The sequence below is a fragment of the Cryptomeria japonica genome, chromosome 9 (assembly GCF_030272615.1).
Source record: "Cryptomeria japonica chromosome 9, Sugi_1.0, whole genome shotgun sequence".
Classification (NCBI taxonomy): Eukaryota; Viridiplantae; Streptophyta; class Pinopsida; order Cupressales; family Cupressaceae; genus Cryptomeria; species Cryptomeria japonica.
The window spans coordinates 335,558,701-335,581,888 of record NC_081413.1 but is presented as its reverse complement, the minus strand read 5'-3'; positions in this window follow the sequence as shown (position 1 = coordinate 335,581,888).

The following is a 23,188-nucleotide window of genomic DNA, read 5'->3' as shown; positions in this document are numbered from 1 at the left end:
ACTGGGTGGATTAGAGCAAGCACATGTTCTTGCAATGGAAAATTACCTCTTCTAAAACTTGGAAATTCAAATTTAGGACACTTGAGGATTCAAGAGGTTCACCTTTCTTGAAGCTTGGAAACTTGTACTTTCTCCTCCTTCATAGGTTGATCCACCACTGTAAGAGGTGTTTGTTTAGGAATTGAAAACATTGATTGGTCTTCCATCATTTGTGCTTGGGCAAGAAAAAGCTTCATTTTATAGCTTATGATAGAACTTTATGCATTAGTCTAGGTGATGAGAAAGCGTATAAAAAATAGTATGAGAAAGACTCAAATTATGGGGAATACAAATAGCAATAAAATACATGATCATGGAGGGAAAATCTAAGATTGGTTGACAAATATAAGATAACAACCATGCAAATCATACAACAGTGATAAGGAGAATGCCTAAATAATAGTCCATATTAATCACCAAGTAATAGCAACATATAGTCATAATAATCCTCACACAGAGCAACCATGGAGTCAAAGAACACTATCAAATGTACAGTTATAGCAGGATAAGAAATTTATATCCATATTTCCTATTGATACATTATTACAGGAGATAAATAGCTATAATAGTCTCAATGATTTTATAGGACAGTCATATTGGATTAAGAGCATGCAACGATGAATGTACCAGTATCAGCACAGTACCAATGAAAAGATCATGCATGAGGAGCATTCATATCAATCAATGGCATAAAGAATAGTACAAGCCCAAACATAAAGGAAGATCATCGCATAGTGTATATTTGTCACAAGCATTAGAAGTCACAAGAAAAATACAGTGTTATGAGTCACAATAAGTACCTTTGAGAATGAGAAAACACCAAAAACAAGGTCATCCAGATTGTAGAGAAGCACAAAAGCCATAGATTGGAGGTAGAATACAATCATGAAGGCATTTTTTTTTAAAAGACGGGGTTAGAGCCTAGTCATGGCAGTATCACAAGCACAATGTTGTCTAGATCATTTGACAGTCAACGGTGAAAACAAAGTCCCACACTTAATAGTTAAAGGACAGTCCCAAAGTCAGGTACATCAAAAGCATAAAAGCAATAGTTAGAGTGGCTAAAGGTCCCAAAACTTGGAGATCAGTAATGTATAGAGGATCAGGTGCAAACACCAGTATCATGGTCACTAAACAAAAGGTCATAGTCCATTCACTAGAAAACAACCAAGAGAGAAACAATGACTTAAGATGCAAAGCACAGTCTTCCATTCATCAAGACACTGGAATCAAAGTAAATACAATGAAAAATACAGTCTTAGAAAGGAATTTTGATATTAATGAGAACATTGGAATTTATAGCCTTATAACTGATCAAAAGTCACCATCATGGAGGTGTCCTTCACAGTCATATGATATAACAAGAATGAATAATGTATTGATAGCCATCAAAGAGTTTGTCACAATGTTTTATTGTAGTAGAACAATGATCATGATTATAATTTCAATCCAAATGCCTTCAAAGAAGCAACTTCAACATAGGATTAGCAGTCTAAGGACAGTTTGGAACCATGAAATTTATAAATAGTTCAAAGTCCAACATAGAGAATAATGAAATACTGCTACAACAATTCTTCATGGACAAACCATAGCCTTATAACAAATACACTGATAAGGGCAAAAAAGATCACTATTATAATGGGTCTGCGACAATATAAAATGATCAAAATATACAGTTATTAGCAGTCATAAACTATCTTAGAGGATTGGAAAAGAAAAACATAGGTGTTCTCCTCATAGAACATAGAGATATGAAGCAATAACGAGATGTGAGGAAAAAATTATAAAATTTGGATGAACTCAAAGAGATATTTACAAATACAACCTACCCTTCATAATACCTAATTGAAAAAATGGATGCAATGCAAGTCCTTGTATCAATAATGTCTGGCAGATAGTAAAAACTTAGAACAATAAATTCCATATAAAAGTGGTTAGACATAAAATGATAAGGAAAATTTAAAAATGCTAAAGAAAATGTCAACTAATAAAAAAAATTACAAGGATAGGGCATATTCATAACTTTTGCAGTCCCGCCATGGATATCAACACTAGAAGCAACTCATACTATTAGTGTACATAGAAGACAATATGGGAGTTCATTATACCCAACAAATTGTGGTGTTATTGTTCGTGTTGGCTCTGTTGGACACTGCAATTAAGATTCAATATACATTATTCAATAAAATTAACTGTGCAACATAATGAAATATTGAAAAGTGTGTTATCTTATTGAGCTTCGCTTGGTTTCGAGAATAGTTTAATATTCTCTACTTAACAGGGCCAACCACGTGAAGGTGGAAGCTCATTTGGCCCCTCTCCCCCCTCCTAACATCACTCTAAATTCCCCATTAACATCTAACATTCATTCATTCTTTCTACCAATAATAAAATATAACATTCATTCATTAATATCACATAACATTCATTAACACATAACATTTATTAATATTAATTAATACACAACATTCATCAATATTAATTAACACATATCATTCATAACCATTCATTAGTACATAATTATATTCATTAACACATAAAAATCAATCATTATCAATTAAGGTAGATTACAATCATTTGTTTTTTTGTTTTTTCTTTGAATCTATGTAAAGAATAAGTGGAGCATCCTTTTCTTCATCATTTCCCCCCTCTTCATTTTTTCTACCCTCTGCTCGTGCTCTTGATGTATGCCTAGTCCTATACTGAGGATGAGGACACTGAAGTGAAGGGTGGTCCTCTACAATAACAAATAAATGGGTTAAATTCAAAACATTTTTTATTATTGTTACAAGTATTTCATTAATTTAAAGAACATAATTGTGGCGCTCTTTACCTGATGGGGCCACATCATTTTGTCTAGCCTCAACCTCAACATGTTGAACACCCTCTAGATCCTCTGGAGTTGAAATACTAAAGGTTACATTAATGCTAAACACCAATTGCAATTAAATTTATTTAAAGGAATAATAGTGGTCCTCTTTACCTAATTGGGGAACATCACATTCATGATGTTGTGTACCCATATCATGCTCCACTTGGTCACCACCGACTACATTCTCTAAAATATTAACAAAAAAGGTTACATTAATTACTACACTAATTACAATTTATGATGTTTAATTGTATTAATAATTACATAAATAAATTTGAATAGAAAATGAATACCTCCACTACTAGGATGCACATCTGGACCTTCGTGTGTAGGTCATATTTCATGATCAACATGCTACATTCCAATGTCATGCGCATTTTTATCATTGCTTAATTATTTCAAATAGATTTAGGCACTTTATGTTGGAACTAAACATCAATTAGATTATTGGTAAAGTATTTAATTTGAAATAATTTTCATTTAGCTTATTTACCTGTGTGACGGATGCACCAAAATCTTGTGTTTGCCCACTCAATTCTCATAGTCGTTCAACCACGGTTGTATAGCCTTGCTAGTAGGCAATTCTCTTATCAACTTCTATGGGCGCTCTATTGAATTCAGAGCCCTTCATTTTTGCTTGCATTGTTTGATAAAAAAAATCGTTTGCAATATATAAATATTTTGATGCGATATTTCATTTGCTGATACTTACAATTCATGTGGAAAGTTTCATATAACCACCAGAGCTGAGTTTGATCTATTCGATATCTACTGATATGACATTCAGGGCATTTAGTTCTAAATTCACGTTGTTTGTGATATATAATATGATCATTGGGATAAGAATCTATTGCTTGATACTCCATTCCAATATCTTTCATAATGGCAGATAATTCTCGGTATGAGAGAGGTGGAATATTGGATGGTGGTAACAAAAATTCACCTATCAATCTACAACAAAAAAATATAATTTGTTAACATAAAGAATATTAATGGTACATGATTCACCATTTATTAATTATAATGACATATATGACATACCTTAACATACATGAGATTGTTATGTTGGATAAACCATTCATAACCTTCAAGTTCACCAACAACAATACAGCGGAGAGAAGAGTTGTCTGGGAGCCTTCGTAAAGGGCCTCATATGCCTTCTCAAGTAGAGGTAAATCATGAACAACATCAAGGTCATCTTCATCATCATGATCAGCTGCACCAGTACTAAATGTGTCATGGATCAGTGTATTTGTATCATCATCTTTAATTGTGTTTTGTGGCTCATGATCGTCATCTTCCATGGGATCATTATCTTCAACTTTGATATTTAGACCTCCATGTTCCTCCACTTTGAAAACCATATTATCTGAGTTGTGTTGATCCATATCATGTGCTCCAGGGTGCTCGACCTATATAAAATTAATAACATAAATAAACCATGATCACGATATCATCATCAACTGATTTCTTATGTATATAAATTGTTAAAATGATATAATGAAAAAATTACCAATGGATGATAATCATGTCCCCCTTCAATGTGACCATGCAACCTACAATATTTCTTATCTATTTTGATTAGAAGTCTTCTAGTCTTTAGCCCCTTACAAATTTTGCAAGGAAAATAACATTTTCCATCACCTTTTCTTTTCAAGTTAGACCACAATCTAGCAATTGTCTCCTTATTTTGTTGTTTGCTAATATTGTTTGACATGGTCTTTCTTCACAGGCAAAAAAATCAGGCTACAGAACCAGTTATATAGAAGTTGAAATGTTAGTTATGAAATCACGTTTTAGTATAATATACCAAATTAAATTACTTGAACATAGAAATAATGCAAATTGAACCAAAACCATTTCTCTTCTTTTTTATCTCAAAACATATCTAATGGCTTTGTGGTGATTTAGAGCAGGTGATATGCTAATGGCTTTGTGGCATTCAATACTTGTATCATATCTTAAGTTGAGTAATGTCTAATTGGGGTAATCCATGAGTGTCTAATGTGAATTCATTATCAATGTTGTGAAGTAATTGAGAGTATGGTGATAGTCATCCTTATAGGATCCTCTCAATACTATCCAAATCAGTCTAAAAGGAAAGTAACTATCCATTTCCATGCTTATGCATACTTACATGACTAATGTTTCCCTTGTGTATCCTAAACATTGGAGAGACCTTATTTGACTTGCCTAATCAATGTGGTTTCTATCCTAATATGAAATACTGAGTTCTACCCTTGCCTCTGCATCAAAATTCTCACATCATGTTTCTTCAACAAAACACACTATTCCGATCCCAATCTTCCTCAATACCCTCAATGGAGGGGCATGTATAATGGTTTCAACATATAAAGTCAATGATCATATAGTCCATTCTTCTAGACACCCTTGGATACATTACTTAGCTTCTAGGCTTGGGAAAACTAATATGAATTGAGCCAACACCATGAGGATAGGGTCAATTATCATGGCAACTAATCATAATATGTGAAGACGGGGTTCACACATAAGTGTTGGCTCTCAACAATGCCACACTTCCAAAAATTGTCAGTCCCAAGACTTCCCCTATTGGGTCAACACTCATTGATGGCCACATGGCCAAATCAATGTATCAAGGTTTCAAACTCCTTACTCTAGGCTTGAAGGACCCTACACAAGGTCTATGAACACTCACTTGGTATTACAATAGAAAGAGCCTTCCTCTAGAACTTTGTTTGCAATGCACACATCATTGGTAATCATTGTTATAATGGATGGTCTATTAGGACAATAAATAAAATTCTTATTCTTTTTCCACCCTTTGAAACTACAACAAGGTATTTGACTTGGCAGGGTCCCTTGGTGCAGGAGCACCTAGGACTTAGGTGTTAGGTCCCGGAGACAACTGAGAGGGTGGGGGGGGGGGGTGAATCAGTTGTCAAATAAATTCAAACCAAAACCACTTAACCAACTTTAAATCTTAATACCGGTAAACAAACTTTTATGCTGGTAGACAGCTTTATCAGTTGATTACAGTACCGGTAAAGATTGATGCATGAAATAGAAAGACAATAACATCCACAACACATAACACCAATATTTGTACGTGGAAACCCTATAAGGGGAAAAACCACGATGGGAAACCTTACCCACAATCAGATGATACTATTGTAGATAGTATGTGTATACAAATGGGGTCTGCACATGTAGAAAGGCCAAGCGCCTAGAGCTCACTGCTCAAACACAAATAGGAGTCACACTGACTATAGTTGGATGGTTAAATCCAATAAAGATGTACTGTTCAAAATAGCATCTTTCTATGCTGGATTCAGTACCGGTGTAGTTTTGATTGTCTTTATAAATACCTTGCTTCACCTTCAAATGATGTCTTCATGTAAGGCTCTGCTTATTCTCACATATACCAAATTATTTCTTCTACCGCATTTCACACTTGATCTTACAAATAAGATCTTACTTTTATATCATAACCTAAGACCAATTCTAGAAGGTCGGCTCTAAAGGATATTACAACAAAATTAATTTACAAATAAAAAAATATCCGTTGCAATAACTGATTCAACATGTTGGCTTGATGCATTTACAACAATAATAAAACATCTCCATAGCGTGTCGTGCTGATCTGGAATAGATAAGCCTGTCAGTGTATAACCTAGACCTATTTGCCGATAACAACAAATATGCAAACATGAATATGCCAATGAACAAATCTCCAAGACAAAGTGTCCAAATGATGTCTTCAACATAACTAGGTGTCTTTCATATCATTCCAAGTGCATGTGAACATCATATCCTACCGGTGTACCAAATACCCATGACTGTGCATAAGTCACTTGCTTGCCGGTGAACATTGTTGATTCTTAAAAGTGCCAGAGTTGATAAGTGATAGTAGGTGTTGACATCAATGATAAAACCATACCAAAATACCAACATTAGGCTAATAGTCCTTATTCAATTTTTTCTTGTACTAACCTTATCCAAGTCAGATTTCTAATAAGGACTCCAGGAGGGTCCAAAGTGTGTGATTAGAGTCTAGGTTGAGTCAAGTGTATGCCTAGTTTAGTTAGTTTCTTTCTAGGTTTGCACTTTGTGGATTGTTCTTGGTTTGAGTAGTCAATGACCCCTTCTAGATAGCCAAAAGAGGCATAGGTTGATTAGAGTATTCGAGGGGTTCAAAATAGCCTTATAAATGTTGAAATAGAAGTTAGTAATGACTTGTAATAGGTTGCCTAAGTGGGAAAGGCAAGATGTAGAAAATTGTAAAAGTTGTCATGACAACTTTGGTCCTAAAAGAGATTAGTGGTGGAGTTAGGGTTAAAAAATTGACCTAAGATGCCTCCACACATTGGGAAGACTATTTAAACCCTCTCTTGCATGGATACCAAGGTTGGAAGCATTGATTTTTGTGAATGACAATCTGAAACCTCTCATTTTCGGACTGTTATTACTGTTTTGTCTCATTTTGCATTAAAGAGTGAATACAAACGGATTGAATCCATTGATCCAAACTTGGATAGCTATTATTGGGTGTGTTCTAGTTTCATTTATTCCATTTCATTCTTTTTAGATAGATTTTATTAGTTCTTTTATTGTTTTGTTTTCAAACAACCGGTTTTGGCTTGTAAATAGTATACCTTGGAAAAATGGTTGCCCCATAAAATTCCATTGTGAAATAATAATGGCCTATTGGGAAATTGTAGAAAACCCAATGTAAATTGTAAATTTGTAGGGAGGAGTTCTGGAAATGAAGTTTTCTATTTTTCCACCTTTCCCTAGGCGAGTCCTATTACAACCCGACTAGGAAAGACAAGGTGAAAAAATGATGAAAGAATGCAGGGGTGAAACCAAAAACCCAACCTAAGAATTTTTCATTGATCATGAGGTCCATACAGAGTTGCAGATGAAAGGAGAATCCTTGAAAAATCCATTTAATGACCTTTTTCACCAAGTTGAATAGTCACAATCCTAGAAGCCTTTAAAACCCTAGTAAAACCTCATTTTTGGGTTAGGGCATTGTATGGACACTTGGGGATCTAAAACCAACTAAATATATTGGTGTTAAATGAGTGTTTGAAGAATAATAAAACTCTTTGTAGGGTCATTTGGACTGTATGACCAAGAAATCCTAAAAATCCGGATTTGGAGGCCTAATTGGGGCTCTTTCCTAGTAGCCCTCTTTTGAGCATTTTCTTGAAATCGATAAGGAAGATGAGTTTGGCAATAGAACAAATGGACCTTTTTGACAAAATCCCACATTGAATGAGAATCTCCACACCTTTGCAAAACACATGACAGCAATGGGGGTGAGAGTGACAAAAAGTCAGTTGGAAGGATGGAGAGCTAGTGAAGAACATTGAATTGGTAGAGTTCCTAGTGAAGACACTTGTTGAATGTCACCTTAAGGTGGAAAAAGAAATAGTCCTAGAAGAGCTTGAGAAGGAATAGGAGGTCTTGAGGCATAGCAAGGCCTGGTGGATTTGGTGGAGTGAGTAACACCAATTGGAGAAGTGTGAGCAAACTAGTGGAACTCTACCAAATTGGTATAAGAGCCTATAAGATTTGTGCTAGGAGAGTTGATGTCCTCAATGGAATATATAGGAGAAAACACCATGGTTACCAATGTAGAGTTGGAAAAGAAAGTGGGTGATCAGGAGGAAGAGAATAGGCTCCTGAAGGAAAAATTGGTAGAATTAGAAGGTAAGCTTGGTGAAATTAAAACCAAGGCAGATGAAGTGTTGGTAAAGGTTGAAGGAGCAGAAGGGAAGGGTAAAGAGGTGTCAGAAGTAGAAAAAGTACCTGAACCTGATCCTATTTTGGAACAAGACCTTTCCTAAAGGAATTGAAAGCCTTGAGTGGTAAATCACTAGAAGGATTGCCATTGTTCACTAGTAAGATGGAATTAGAAGTGGTTCTAGAATGTATAGAGGGAATGGAGAACCATTTTGAATGTGAAGGCATAACTAAAGCTCAAAGAGTCAAAGTGGCCAAGTATAGGATGAGGGGAGCCGCTCTCACATGGTGGAAATTTGTGTAAGATGAGAGGAAGAAAGTGGGCAAAAATCCCATCTCTTCTTGGAAAGGGATGTTAGTCAAAATCAAAGAAGCCTATCTCCCTGATGACTATGAAGTGAAGATTCATAGGAAAAGACAAAACCTAAGACAAAAAGACCTTGATGTAAGTGGTTATATAGAGGAGTTTCACAAACTTAGTCTTAGGTCTCATTTTGTGGAAGAAGAAATCCTTAAGGTAGCTAGATACCTAAATGGACTAAGATGGAATATCCAAGAGGAAATCAGTCTATTGAGCCCAAAGATAGCTCATCAAAGCTATCAACTTGCCCTTAAAGTGGAAGAAAAACTGAAAAGGAATCATGATTTGAGTAGTAGTAGGGGCAGAGGTAGAGGAAAAGAAAATAGAGGCCATAGGGGGGGCTTTAGAGGAAGAAATTCAGAGCAAAGAGCGCAAGGTGAGTCTAAACTCACTGACCAGCAAGAAGTTGTTTCAAGTAGAGGAAGGGGATCAAATAGTGGTTTTAGAGGAAGAACTAGTGGACAAGGTAGAGGTTCATCATATTTTGCCTCAATGAAATGTTACCATTGCAATCAGCTTGGTCATCCAGCATATAGATGTCCAGAGAAGGGAGCTTCATCACAAAGTGGTGAGATGTCATGCCCAAACTTTTGGGCAAAAAACACAACAACGAATTTTTTTTTGAACACTTAATTACATGCAACCAACGCTTAATTAGATGTGAAAACTTAACAAGTTGTTCCAAATGAAATCTTAATTGATATTAAAATGGGATTCTTAAGTGAGCGATGGATTAAAATTTAACTAGAAGTCTTAGGTTTCAATTTTAACTCCTAAGAGATAGGATTAGATTTTACTTACATAACCATGATGATAACTCCTATTCTCAAATAGAATAAAATAATTTTATAAGGACAATATCCTTTTTTATATTAAATAAATTTTCTCAAATGCCCCGTCAATTTTAGTTAAATTTTATAATATTTAAATGGCCCAAATCCTACTAAGTTGACATTAATACAATTTCCTAGATCAATAATTATTTATCTAAGTAAAGGGATATCAAGTATTCCCCAATACATTTATATTATAATCTCTTCATTTAAAACTTAATTAATTCTTAAATATATTAATTCAATACTAATACAATTTCAATGTATTAATATTAATTAATTGGGCAAATAAAATTAAAGTGTCAAATATCATTTTATTAGTTAAATTATTTACTACAAGGTTCCACCTGGGTTAAATAAAATTCAAAAGATCAAGTCCATTATCCCATTTTACAATATATTATTCCACTACAATACCCTCTCACTAAATCAATAATAACCATTTGATAACCTTCATTAAATTATTCCAACTAATGTATACCATTAGAAATTCCAAAATGTATTTATATAACTTAGATAAGCCTAGAATCCATTAAATCAATATTATTTCAAGCTTCATATATTAACATTAATTAATAGAGCTAATGAAAATAAAGCTTTTGAATAAGACTATTTAAGTTAACCAAATCAAAATAATATTTGTCTAATAAATTCATTCCACAATTAAGTCGAATTTAAGTCCCCTTAGTTATTAAATATCAACTATTTAATATTCGACCAACACTGACCTTATAGGTTAAAATTTAACAATTTACCTTTAATAGATTCCAATATTAAAATTTACAAACAAAATTTAACTTAAACATATATATATATATATATATATATATATATATATATATATATATATATATATATATATATATATATATATATATATATATATATATATATATATATATATATATATATATATATATATATATATATATATATATAAGATCATTGGCATATAAATGTGTATATATATATATATACACATAAATACGTTTACCTATAATATAGGTTTCATTTTGAAAATATTAACCCAATAACAATTGTAGAAATAATTTTCTATCAATAGCTAAAATAACAAATGGGGGTTACCTATTTCAAATTTGAAAAGGTTCCCCCCCCCCTTTTATTAATTTATTCTATTTTCCCTAACCCGAAATAGGGTTAGGGTTTTACTGAGAATCACATAACACATATCTTTTTTTTTTTTCATTTTAATTCTACCCTAACCCGAACTTGGGTTAGGATTTCATTAACACATTTTATTTCATGTGTGGGTGCAGGTGAAAGATGACAGGGAAGGCCGAAGGCGGCCATGGCCAAAGGAGTTGGCGTTATGGAGGAAGGCTAAGGAATGAGTACGACGGAGTGGCAATGCCACTGTGTGTGTCGCCTGCATGTGCCTCGGCCCACACAGTGGGGTCACGGCCACACTGTGTGTGCCGCTTGCGCTACGTGTGCCTTGACCCACACAGTGGGGACTTGGCCGCACTATGTGTGCCTCGACCCACACAGTGAGGTCGCGGCCTGCACTGTGTATGTTGGCATGCACCTCGCCCCCTGTGTGGTACTCGAGCAAAGAAAAAAAATTAATGTTTATTTTTATCTTTAATTTTTTTAATATTTTTTTTTGGGTAATGCTTAAAATATTTTTATCGATACACATGATAATATATTTTTTAATATATATATATATATATATTAGTATATACATAAATTTTGACAACAAACTATTTCCAAGTTAAAATATGGTATAATTAGAATGCTAAGGTAATAAACATTTCTTTTTATTTCCAGTCTATACATTTTTCTTTTCTTCTGAATATGCATATTTTATCATAAAGGTAGCATATAGATATACTTATTTTTCTTGAGAAGTTACAACAATTTAGATGTAAATTTAAAACATTAGGCATAAACTTTACATTTTATATATATATATATATTTGAGTGTGTATATATATATATTTCTATGATTAGATCTGCATTTCCATAGCTAAGAATAGGATATTTTTAAAATAACTAGATCTAGATTTGTTTACTTTATGATATACATGTATTTTTCAGATTAAAAAAAATAACATTAAAGATTTTATTTACTGCTGCAACTATCTTTTCTAAAATCCATTTAAACAATAAACAACATGATGTAAAGAAAATTAATATTAACTCTAAAATGTCTCTTTATTTATTTTGTGTTTAAACTATAAAAAGAAGCAATATTTCATTTCTTTACTAATAACTGCACTACAACATTTAAATTTATTTCATTTCTTTCTGCATAACTACACTACTAACTTTTAGCTATTTTCATTTCCTTTCCATTAGCTAAATAAGACAGAAATAAACTTTCCTCTTTCATTTAAAATTACATTTTAATACTTATTTTTGCAAAATGGTAAATATAACAAAATGAACCCACTTAAATATAAAACTACTTTTCTCTTCCATTTTCAATATATTTGTCCTTTACTAATTAAATAAAATAGAAATAGATTTTTACTTTCAACTTTTTCAAGCAATAAACAAATATAAAAGAATAACTCAAATAGTTTTCTTTATTTTTTATTTCTTTGAATGAACTAGTCAAATTAAATGCATTTGCTTCTTTATCATTTCCTTTACACAAATAGGAAAGTTACAAAAAATATCAAGCCTCTTCATTTCTACCAATTGAGGACTTATCCATTACATTTTTTTTGCAACTAAATACATTAGGACATAGGATCATCTCAAAGATTTCCCTTCCAAATCTTTTTCCCAAGCCAAATCTTTTCCCAAGCAACCTGCAATAAAAAAATTAGGGTTGTGACCATGGAGGCTCACCTCCCAACCTAGGATTACAAGAAGCCACCCCTAAGCTAGGAGAACCAAGGCTAGATGGGAAACACACATTCAAACACATACAAGCAAGAAAACTTCACAATATTCACACTCCCAACCCAAGGCTAAACAATGTCACTTGTGTGACTTTTCAAGTGGGGTGAAGGTGGACTATATACCTAGAGGAGAATTATGCAAGTAGAGAACATAATGCCATAGCAAGGCTACAAATAACATCCACAAGTTCCAAACTTGTCCCTATAATCCCTTATGTCCCCCAAGGCATACAAGCCTAAAAACTCCCCTTATGACCCCCATTTCATAAACAAAATACCATGCAACAAGGGTCCCATAACCCCTTGTAAATAACTCTCTTCCAATGAGAGCCTCTACACTAATAGGCTGTCAAACAACCCTTCACCCCAAGGCCACTCTACCCTCCCAAGGGTGAGTTTGGCCTTGAAAAATCCCAAAACAATATCATAAAACCACAATATCACAATGTAAAGTTTTGATGCCAATAGCTAACAAGATGAGAAGGGGGGGGGGGGGGGGGGTGAATCATACAAACTTAATCTTCCATAAAATCAATAGATTCAACCTCGGTAACTTATACATCAGCAATATAGCCAAAAACTGCTAAACATGCTAACTCATAAACACATAATCATCATAACACATATAACACCAGATTTAACGTGGAAACCCAAATAGGGAAAAACCACTGTGGGATTTCAGACCCACTAAGAAATATACTCTTCTAGAGTATGCTCGGTTAAAAGCAAATCCAGTTAAAGATTACAAACACATTGCTAGATGTGACCCGGTTAAGGGATTTCCCTCAGATCTGTTAGGATCTTCACTTTGTTAGAAGTGACCTTGTCAAAGGATTTCAAACACTCATGTAAAATGTTACCTTGCTAGAGGATTTACAAATAAGGCTGTTAAGTCTACTCGGTTAAGAGATTTTTTGTCACTTTACAAAATAACAGTAATAAAAATATATCTGCAACTTCACATCTAAAATGCTAAAGAAGATTCTTATTTGCTCAAAACAATCTTGTCATAGGACTTATCTTGTCCCTCTATTGGGCTCCCTACTCTGTTAATCAAATAGGTCTTCAAGCTTCTGTGCTTGGTAATCACTATGTAGCATCCCTGTGCTTACACTTGCTCGTCTGCATTGTTTATCAACAATTCCTTATTTATAAACAATTTGCTAACCGCTTAATCTCCTTGATCACATTTCCCATGATCAATCTTGGCCATCAAATCATCAATCTTGACTAGGTTCAATGTATCCTTCAATCTGAAAATGTTTTACCTCACCTTGGAACTTGCATTCCTTCCTAGGAACTTGTGCTAGGTTATTGTGGTTCAATCTGTGCTGTAGATCTTCCTCTTGATTTTCCATTTCCATAGATCCTTAATAAACTTCATGCATGACATACCAATCATCTGTTCATCTCTAGCTCATCAGCATCCTTCATTAAATAATGATTTTATCCATCCAATGTGATCTGTCATAACTCGGTTGTTACTCGGTAAATACTAAACTTCACTCGGTAGACATTCTGCCTTCTTTAACCGATATCGATAACCTTAGGGTTTACCGACAAGGTTCCTTAGGGTTTACCAACTAGGTTCTTTGCTTGGTCACATAGTATAGTATTAACCTTACAATCAACAATGTATGTAGGATATCAAAACAATCAAAACAACATGATCTCATCATTGTCTAACTCGGTAATAGTTGCCCATTGAATAACTTATTATTCCCCTTCATTATCACATTCTTTCTGTGTCACTTACTGACATCTTAATTCTCATCAATACATACTTCTCAAGATATGGCAACCTCATACTGAATTAGAAAATCAATTTCTTGACATCAATGACAAAATAATATTATAAAGATAGTAATCATCCTTCTTCAGTTATATCAATAATCTCCAACAACCTTCTCAATATCCTTATTGAAATGCCAACAATCTCCTTTCTATTGTAATGCCAACAATCTCCCCCTTTGGCATTGATGGCAATACCAACTTATAAATGGTAATACCAACAAGATATTCAAATTGATTCGGATTCAGATTGCTATGGAGACTTCTCTTGTTATCCTTGAGCTATTTTCTTCTTCTAAAGTCTTCTAGGCTTTCTCCCTCTTTCATGAGTCTTTTGAGCTATTATCTTGCATTTTAATCTTCTCCCTTTTTCAGTAATCTTCTCCCCCTGTTATTAGTCTTTAGTTATCTTCTTCATTTTAGGGCTTTATTATTTAATCTACCATTTAGTCTTCTCCCCCTTTGACAACAATGCCAAAAAGTGAAAGAACTAAATCATGAACTCTTCTGCTGTGAAGTGCTTGCTTTGTTGTGTTACACATGCAAATGTAACATCTAAAACTCGATCAGAGCAATCTTTCCTTCAATACTATTTCCTGCACACCTTTAGAAAATCTCCTAAAGTACGCAAATCAACATCAATCCACACATAATATTATGTAGATTCATCGAATTGATGCTTTCACCGAACTTTTTCAGTGAATAGGAGATAGGGGTAGGACCCCTAACTTGCTTCTGAGATACTCAAAAGTGTCCCTTGGTAGTGGCTTTGTGAAGATGTCTGCTATTTGCTCCTTTGAACTAATATATTCTAGCACAACTTTCTTCTCTTGAACTTCTTCTCTGAGATAATGATACTTTATAGAGATATGTTTTGTCTTAGAGTGCATTACCAGATTCTTTGAAATGTTAATGGCACTAGTATTATCACAGAATATAGTTACTGGCTCGGTAACTTTTTCATTGATACCTTCCAACAGTTGTTTGATCCATGCAATATTTGTACAATTCAATCCTACAACAACATATTCAACTTCTGCTATTGACTGTGAAATACATCCTTGTTTCTTGCTAAGCCAAATCACTAGTCTTTCTCCTAAAAAGAAAGCTCCACCACTTGTGCTTTTCTTGTCATCAATGTTGCCTGCCCAATCAGCATTAGTATAAAATTTTAAATCAAAATCATTCCTCTTTTCATATGCTAAGCCATAGTCTTCAGTGCCTCTCAGGTATCTAAAAATTATCTTGATTGTTGTCATATGGGTTTCTTTGGGATTTGCAGAAAATCTTGCAGCTATTCCTACTGCATGTGCTATATTCGGTCTACTATGCACAACATATTGTAACTTTCCAGTCATAGATCGGTAAAGTGTCTCATCAATAGATGCAGATTCATCATTCTTTGATAGTTTACAGTTAGTAGTCATAGGAGTACTTACAGGTTTAGAATCCTCCATTCCAAATTTCTTCAAGATTTCCTTTATGTACTTGGATTGAGTAATGAAAATCTCATCTTTCATTTGCAGTATCTGAAACCTATAAAATACTTTATCTCACTGATTAATGACATCTCAAATTCTTTGCACATTTCATTTCCAAAGTTCTTGCATAAGGAGTCATTACCACAAAAAATAATATCATCAACAAATATGGCTGAGATCAGTATTCCATTGTCCTCATCATTCTTCATGTACATATTATTGTTTTCACTTGTCCTTATAAACCCAATCTTGATCAAACAAGAGTGCAGTCTTTCATACCATGCTCTAGGTGCTTGTTTCAAACCTTATAAAGCTTTTTTTAATTTACATACCTGATCTTTACTCCTTTCTTCAACAAATCCTTCAGGTTGTTCAATATAAACTTCTTCTTCTAGTATACCATTCAAAAATGTAGATTTAACATCCATTTGATATACCTTGAAATTTTTGAAAGCAGCATATGCCAACAATATACACCCTCCTTGAAACCCCTTAGCTTGAAACCCTCCTAACCCGTTGGGTTTCAAATTAAGAGATTATCCAGGCTACAATTCTGCCTACATCTGGAAAGAATCAATTTCTATCAGATACTTAAATACATTAAATTCTTCAAAAATCAGTTCACCAAAACCTGAACATAAAAAATCAATATTTTCTTATGCATATGTCTATGTCTTTAAAAGCCAATATGCACAATAATCTATCATTGAAACTGCCATGATCCTGAGAGTATATAGATGCACATAGAAAAAAATAGGCCTGGGAAAAGAAGTGAAACCACAGAAGAACCGAAAAAATGGTCCAGAGCTTTATTGTAAATAGAACCAGCTAAAATCTGAATCCATATCTAAATCTTGGATTACCTTTACTGCCCTCCTCAAAACCACCCCATAAATCAGTCACCCATACCTCAAACATTTGGAAGAAACCCGAAAGAAAACCACACAAAGGATCCAGGGTACCTCAAAAACAAACTATGTGGGATGCTAAGCAATTCTGATACAACCTCTACTAACATGCAAACATCGATACAGAAACTAGCATAAACTGTCCCATTTTAAAAACAAGGCTGATGACCACAGTTAGAGTTGTTACCAGCTCTAACCGAAATGTAGGAACTAGAGAACCAAGTGTTAAAAAACCAGTCACCATGGCTCCAGGACATAACGCCTAGCAGTCCCAGCTAATCCTTACAAGAAGAGATTTAAATTGCATTGAATTCTATCCCTTCGTTGTCCAGGGCAGACTTATCACCATTTACATGCATTGGAGGACTAGCCTGCTGCAGTCAGAATAGTGAAAACAGACATTTACCAGTCACCTCTTACCACGACTGAAACACCCCTGGCACCTCCAGTCACCATGGCTCCAGGACATAACGCCTGGCAGTCCCAGCTAATCCTTACAAGAAGAGATTTAAATTGCATTGAATTCTATCCCTTCGCTGTCCAGGGCAGACTTATCACCGTTTACATGCATTGCATTCATGCATTGGAGGACTAGCCTGCTGCAGTCAGAATAGTGAAATCAGACATTTACCAGTCACCTCTTACCATGACTGAAACACCCCTGGCACCTCCTACCTAATGGTAGTTAAGGACTCGGAAAATAGAAAACAATCATATATTCAGGTTCAGAAATAGATATATATAAATATATATATATATATATTTATATATATACATACTCTAATATATATAGATTCTGAATATATATATATGTATATGTGTGTGTGTGTGATTGAGAAGTTTTCTAATTACACCCACACATACACACACATATACATATATATATGAGGAAATATATATATGTATATATATACTCTTGTATATATATACACATATCTATATATATGGACATATATATATATATATGTGTATATATTTATAATGGGACTGTCTATGAATATGTACACATATATATATATATCAAGTGAGAGCATATATATATATATGTATATATATATGTGTATATATATATATCTGAATCTAAGTATACCAAAATGCTGTAGTAAGGATACTATGGCCACCCTTCTAGAGTTTATAAATGAGGGACCAGAAGAGGATTTGGAGAGGAGTGATATGAAGGGGAATTACATACATCACCTAAAATATCCATGGGGCAAATCATTCTAAAGACATACGAATTCCCATCTGCCCCTAAATTGGCTAACTTGTCTGCAATAGTGTTTCCTTCCCTATAAATATGATTGACCAAAGTTTCCTCAAAGTATTTGATCAAGTCCAAAATACTTTTTAGTTCCGCTTGCAATTTCCAGTTTGACACTACCCTAGTCCTGACTGCATTTATAGTTAACGATGAATCCCCCTCAATTTCCAGATATTTTATCCCAAGTGATTTGGCTAAAATCAATCCCTCCCGTAACGCTGAGAACTCAGCCAAGTTATTCGAGGCCCAGCCAATAGGCTTATTAATGCTAGCAATTAGTACACCGTTGTCCTGGTGAATTGCACATCCTATACCTGCTATACCAGGATTTCCACAAGAGGCACCATCGAAATTAAGCTTAGCCCAGCCCATTCGGGGGGGAGTCCACTTTGTTAGCTTCCTTTCTATCACAGACTGTTCACCTCCACTTCCCATGTACGGGGGAATAATCAAACCCATCCATTTAGATCGAAGAACCTCATCCCATCTGGTTAAATTATTAGTCTTTCCCTGGGTATGTCTTAGTTTGTTATTGATTTTTTCCACAATTGAAGCCTCGATCTTATTAAGAAGGAAAACTACCCTCAATTTTGATTCTTTAAAGATCCGCCTGTTTCTCTCCTTCCATATTTCCCATATGAGGATTGTTGGTGCTATTTGCCATACTAAGTGGTAAACATCCTTTGTAAAGGGAGGTTGCCAGCTAATCAGCCATTCTGAAATATCCCTCGGTCTCGGAGTCGGCCAACCAAGGCTTGAGCAAAGCCAATCCCAACACCTCTGGCTGAAACTACAACTAAGAAGCAGGTGGTCCGCGTTTTCTTCCTCGGATTCGCATAGAGGGCATCTCGATGGTCCCATGAATCCTAATTTCAAGAACCAATCTGCAGTAAGAATCCTCTTCTGGGAAGCTGCCCATGAGAAAATGCCAGCTTTGGGAAGACCCACGTTATTCCAGCAAAGGCTAATCGGAATATTAGGATTGGTTACAGCTCTTCTGAGTTTTAAAAGTGAGTAACCTTCTTTGGCTTTATAAATGCCCGAAGAACTACCAGCCCAAATTATCTTGTCTTTCCCGTTATGTAATGAGAAATTCCTATTCCTCAAATTATTCCAGAGGATTTCCTTGTCTGCATTTGTCAAGTTCATCTCATCAAGGGGTTTCCACTCCCAACCCAATGCGGGGTCATTGGAAACCAGCTTGATATAATCCTTGACATACCTGCCCCTATTTGATTTACAATGTTCAATACCTTCTACGCTTATTCCAGATTTGTCAAGGGCAGAGTAACCCCCCCACGAGTCTTCCCAGAACAGTGCCTCAGAACCATCCGCAATATCCCAAGTCAAATAGTCTCTGATCACCTTTCTACATTCTAACATAAAATTCCAGACTTTGGATCCCTTCGGAAGTAACTCCGTCCTCAGAATACTATCAGGGTTGGAATTAGTGAGATATTTAGCTTTGAGGATCCTTACCCATTTAAGATCCGGGTCCGTGTACATTTTCCAGACTAATTTCGCCCCCAGAGCCAAGTTTTGAACTCCCAAGTCTTTGATGCCAACACCCCCTATACTGATAGGCTGGCTAATTTTATCCCAATATATTAAAGCATATTTCTTTTTATCAGAGTTCATATTCCAAAAGAACTTCCTCATCTTTTTAATCATTTCTAAACGGGCACCTTTAGGTAATTGCTGGCAGGACATCTGGAATATCGGAATAGCTGCCATTACAGCTTTTAGTAATGTTAATCTCCCAGCCGAAGATAGGCATTTGTTCTTCCAAGAATTCAACCTGAGATCCATCTTTTCAAGGATTCCTTTCCATAATGAATTTATATTGTTTCCCTTATCCATCGAAATCCCTAGATATTTACAAGGGAGTTTCCCTTTATCAAACCCTAAGATATTACAAATATCTGACTCTATGTTTTGCGGAGTGTTAAAGAAGAAGATCTCCGATTTATTCCTATTCACTTCCTGACTAGAGGCTAATGCATAGATGTCAAGAATCCTTTTGAAAGCCATGGCTTCAGACCTATTCGCACTTCCCATTAGCATTGTGTCATCAGCAAACTGCTGGTGGGAAATGGCCTCCATTCCATTAGTGATTTTAATACCTTTGATAATCTGATTCATTTGAGCACATGAAATGATTCTCCCAAGGCCCTCTACCATTATGATAAATAAAAAAGGGGATAAAGGATCTCCTTGTCTAATCCCTCTAGATATCTGGAAGAAGCCTGCTGGGGAACCATTTATAAGCAATGATATCCTGGGCGATGAAATGCATTCGAAGATTAAATTGATCCATTGTTTAGAAAAGCCAAAGGATTCTAAACATTTACACAGAAATCTCCAATCAACCTTGTCATAAGCCTTCTTGATGTCAAGCTTGATCATCATCGCAGCTGATCGATTCTGTTGTATCAAGTGTATGACTTCTTGAGCAATAATAATGCCATCAAAGATAGATCTACCTGGTACGAAACCAGTCTGTTCCTCAGAAATAATGCACGGAAGGATGCTTTTCAATCTGTTTGCTAAAATTTTAGTAAAAAGTTTGTAAATTGTGTTACATAAAGAAATAGGGCGAAAGTCTTCAAAATTTCTTGATTCCACAAATAATATGAAATATTTATCACCATAATAACTCTGAACTTTCATAGGACCACAAAGATCAGTGTGTACTAGATCTAAAATTCCTTTAGAAGTGTAGGACTTACTTGTAAATCTTGATCTTGTCATCTTACCCATCTGGCATCCTTGGCACATAGCATTCTTAGGTTTTTCCAGGCTTGGTAGACCTCGTACTCAGTGCTTCTTACTTATTTTGATCAGATTATCAAAATTTACATGACAAAACCTTTTATGCCATAACCAGGTATTTTCTATTTTTGCATATAGACATTTGTTCTGAGTTGAGTCAAGATGAAATGTATTACCTTTTGTTTGTGTGCCAGTAGCAGCCAGCTTTCCATGTTTGTCATGAACTTTGACACATCCCTTTTGGAATTCTATTCGGTATCTTGTATTGTTTACCTATGCTACACTCAACAAATTGTATTTCAAACCTTCAACCCAGTATACATCATCACATTTAGCATTGTCAATAAGTGTTATAGATCCTTTACCTTTCACCGGACATGGTGCATCATTACCAAATCTTACATAACCTCCATCATAATATTCTAATTTAACAAACTTGTGTTTATCACTTGTCATGTGATGTGAGCATCCACTATCTATGATCCAAGAATCATTATTATTTATGTGAGATATTAGGACTTTTTCTTCATACCTTTCTTCATCTGGTCCATCTTTAATAGCCACATAAACAACTTCCTCTGTATTAGTTTCATCAGATTTATCATCATTGGATTCCTCATCAACTACTAGGCATGTCTTTCTGTCTCTCCTTCTTAAGTCTCGATGTCCTCTGTATTGGTTGTCTTTCTGCCTATTATCTCGGTATTCTCTCTTTTCACTAGATTCTTTGTCAGGGCAATTAGAAGCCATATGTCCTATTTTATCACAATTGAAACATTTTAAAGGTATCTTTCCTTTATACTTACCTTTTCCTCTCGATAACCTCCTGGTCAACAATGCTTCAAACTCTTCTTGCTTTTTGATTTCTTCATATAGTTTGTGCACTTCTTCCATGTTCTTATGAAATCTTTCACTTGCTCTACTATGATTCCCTTCAGAATACTTACTCATTCTATCGTTGTAATCATTAGATTCACCAATATGAAAAGATCTGAATGCACATTCTACTTTATTTATCGAAGACCCACTGTTATCAAAATTACTTAACTCAAATGCATGTAGCTTACCAATAGTAGCATCCAAAGAAACTGCCATATTTGGTACAGACCTTAGTTCATTGATTGCAGAGACTTGGATTGCATAAGCAAGTAGAAGAGTTCTAAGCAACTTACTTGTTACATCCTTTTCTTCAATAGTTCCTCCTGCTCCTTTGATTTGATTGACAATCTCCTTTAACCTTGTACTATATTGGGTTGTGTTCTCACCTTCATTCATTCTCATGGATTCAAGTTGACCTCTTAGACTATCTACTTTTGCTCTCTGAACATGTTCATCACCTCCATACACAAATATGAGCTTGGTCTGCATTGCTTTTGCATCATTACAGACTTCTAGATCATTAAACTCTGAGTCGATCAATGCTGATGTTATTTCAATCATAGCTTGAATATGTTCTTTCTTTGCCTTTATCTCCTCCAAGGTCATCGGGTTGCTACTTTGTGGTATGTAATCATTCTCCAAATAATATGTTGCATATTATCCAATTCCTGATAAGTGCAGCTTCATCCTTTTCTGCCATGTGGAGAAACTTGACTTGTTCAGCTTTGGTGCATCCCTTTTATACATCTTCAGATCTTTGCCTCAAGTACCTTTAAACTTTTCTTCTGGAGTCCAGAGCTCTGATACCAATTGTAAATTTTTGATGCAAATAGCTAACAAGATGAGAGGGGGGGGGTGAATCATACAAACTTAATCTTCCATAAAATCAACAGATTCAACCTCGGTAACTTATACTTCAACAATATAACCAAAAACTATTAAACATGCTAACTCATAAACACATAATCATCACAACACATATAACACTAGATTTAATGTGCAAAACCCAAATAAGGAAAAACCACTGTGGGATTTTGGACCCACTAAGAAATATACTCTTCTAGAGTATGCTCGGTTAAAAGCAAATCCTGTTAAAGATTACAAACACATTGCTAGATGTGACCCGGTTAAGGGATTTCCCTCAGATCTGTTAGGATCTTCACTTTTTTAGAAGTGACCTTGTCAAAGGATTTCAAACACTCATGTAGAAAGTTACCTTGCTAGAGGATTTACAAATAAGGTTGTTAAGTCTACTCGGTTAAGATATTTTCTGTCACTTTACAAAATAACAGTAATAAAAATATATCTGCAACTTCACATCTAAAATGCTAAAGCAGATTCTTATTTGCTCAAAACAATCTTGTCATAGGACTTATCTTGTCCCTCTG